At 39.8% G+C, this 2,880-nt stretch overlaps 1 non-coding gene across 1 annotated transcript; it reads right to left on the minus strand.

The window, feature by feature from the left end:
* Positions 1-2,200: 2,200 nt before the first annotated feature.
* On the minus strand, positions 2,201-2,273 carry TRNAR-UCG (transfer RNA arginine (anticodon UCG)). The gene has a single exon. It is a non-coding gene; the product is annotated as a tRNA-Arg (tRNA).
* Between the last annotated feature and the right edge of the window lie 607 nt (positions 2,274-2,880).

Here is a 2,880-nt window from a genome sequence, read left to right on the forward strand (position 1 = left end):
TAAGGAAAAAAAATTAAGTATCGTGGAATTATAATAAGAATTTCTTAAGACTTAGAAGTGATTATGAAGGACTGTAGTTCTTTGAATACTATATTCTGTAGAGCAAAAGAATAAATTTAAGTATAATCCTGAATGGGAAAAAAATGGAAATTTAACCAAAAGACTTTTAGTTTTGTGTGTGAAAAACCCCCAGAATTTAAGGGAGAATTCCACACATAACATCCAGAAGAAATATACATTAAGGACCAATTATAAGGACCTCAAGGTCAAATCACCTATGGAAAATGTTAGCCTTACTCTTACAATTCTCATCATTATTTGGGTAATTTGAAAGAAAAGCATGGTATGATGGGGTGATTAAAAAAAAATCAAGTTATGTTGGGAGAGATAAAAAGGAGTAATTCTTTCATACATATAAAGCATAAAAAAAACAAATTGATACAGAAGAAGCTAGTAGGGCTAGATAGGGTAGTGTTGCAACCTTATTCTCATGGGAATGGATTAAAGAGGGAACAACATATCTGTCTAGAAGGGTATAAAAATCATCTAAATTCAGAAAGAAAGAAGAGGGCAAGAGAGTGGGTTAAGAAGAGGAGGATAAAGGATAGGGTAGAAGTAAAGAAGTTATAATGGTGAGGAAAAATAGGAAGAAGGAAAATAAATAACTAATAGTAGCTTACAATGAATAGAATAGATTTGCTCATAAAATGAAACAGCAGATAAAAATTTGGAATTCAACAATATGTTACTTTCAGGAAACATTATAAAAATGAGAAACAAAGATAAAATAAAGGACAGGAGTATAATTTAATTTGTAAAAAAAGAAAGCGGTGATAGTAATCATGATCTCAGACAAAGTTAAAGTTAAAAAGGATTTAGTCAAAAGTGAAAAAAAGTGAAAAATAGAGAAACTACAGCATGTGTTGGCAATTTATTCAATATTGTTTTAGACCATTTAAAATACCTAGATAGTATAAAATATCTGTGCATATACCTACCAAAACAGACACGGGAACTATATGAACATAAATAAATTCATATCTAAATAAATGAAGTAATATTTATTATTCATGGATAGGTAAAGGCAATATGATTTTTCAAATTACGTTAGAGTTTAACTAATTCATTCAATGTTATCCTAGTTAAATTATGAAAAAAGTTATTTTACTGAATTAGAAAAAGTAATAACAAAGTTCATTTGGAAGAACAAAAGGTCAACAACTTCAAAGAAAAAAACTGTAAAGGAAGTAGATTCAGCAGTATTAGCCTTTAAGCTACGTTATGAGGTGAGAGCATGTTGAAGTGTAAAAAAAAAATTTTAATTACTTTAAATTAACATTTTCTTGTATAAATAAAACCTATATAGCTAAGAATAGACGGAATGCAGAAAACTGGGGAAAGAAATTTTTATAGACAAACTCTCAGGATATGATTGGTTTGCTGTGGTGCAGGAAACGATGAGCTGGTTGATTAAAAAAAAAAAAAGACCATTCTTGGGGTGTAGTGCAGATCCCCATTCAGACTTTTTCTAACTTAGTGATCTTGGGCAAGTCATTTTGCGCCGAAGCGATTGCCCTAGGAGATCAAACCTGGCCCAGGATAAGGGCACGGGGTCATTCTGTACTCTCCATCCCCATCTACACTGAGCCTCCTTCTCATGCTTGACCTCGTGGGACGGGCAGAGGGGGAGGAACGTCCTGGTCTCTGGCTCTGGCAGAGAATGTGACCCAGACTGATCCTACCCAAGGGAAAAGTCTGGGAGGAGAGTCCCAGCCCCAGCAAGTACCAGGTGACGCAAGGTGATAGCTTATCAAGTCAGGGGATCTCCCAAAGCAAAGAAGAAACCCCAGAATGCAAAGGCTCGGAGGGATACTCTAGTGTGGGTCGGCACTGTCTGCAAGGGGCAGAAGAAGGGCCCGTTCTTGGGGTAAGGAAGAAGACCCCACTTTCCCCACTCAAGAGTTGAGGTCGTGTCTCTGGAGCGACGGAGAAGTGGAGGAAGCGCGCGGGTAGGGGAAGCCCGCAGCAGATAACTGTTGGCTCACCTTGCTCGGAAAGGGGAAGGGGACAGATAAAAGGTCGCCGTTAGTCCGGGTAGCGGATCCACAGATAAAAGGTCCGCTTCTCTTCACTTCCATCTTCAGCCTAGAGGTTTGTCTCCGAGCTTGACACCACAGAGCAAAAGTTATCAACCAACAATCAACCACGAAGGGATTCGAACCCTCAATCTTCTGATCCGAAGTCAGACGCCTTATCCATTAGGCCACGTGGTCGCTGCTTTTTCAGTTCTTCACTTGGCCACAAGAGATGAGTCATAATTTTGAGGGGGAGGAGAAAAAAAAAAAACAAAAAAAAAAACCAAAAACAACAATTGCTCAGCTCATTGGCCCGAGCTAGGAGTCCCGGGGAAAGACCGCGAACCAAGCTAACCCTGCCTTCACGCAGCTTTTCTTCTACCAGGACTCTCCCGGAAACGGGAAAACACAGATGGAAAGACCAAGTCTGCACAAAGTCACTCTATGCTCCCTGGAGGAGCGGGAAAAGCCTGCAGAGCCAGCTGGGCTCTCAGCTGGACTTCCCAGGGATCTAAGGATGCCCGGGAGGCGACGGGAGGTGACTCACTCTGGCCCTGGGGACGGTCTGGCCAGAGGTGAGGAAGTAGGACATTCAAATAGAAATACCGATTTGAGAGAGCAGCTGTTAGACCAGTGTGGCCGGCCCTTAGAGGGAAAAGGGTCCACTTGTGCAAAAAGGTTTTCAACGGCTCTTTTTGTGATAGCAAAGAATTGGAAAATAAGTTAGATGTCCATCAGTTAGGGAATGGCTGAACAAGTGATATATGAAGGTAATGGAATATTGCCGTTGTATAAAAAGTGATGA

The sequence above is a fragment of the Antechinus flavipes genome, chromosome 6 (genome assembly GCF_016432865.1).
Source record: "Antechinus flavipes isolate AdamAnt ecotype Samford, QLD, Australia chromosome 6, AdamAnt_v2, whole genome shotgun sequence".
In the NCBI taxonomy this organism is placed as follows: Eukaryota; Metazoa; Chordata; class Mammalia; order Dasyuromorphia; family Dasyuridae; genus Antechinus; species Antechinus flavipes.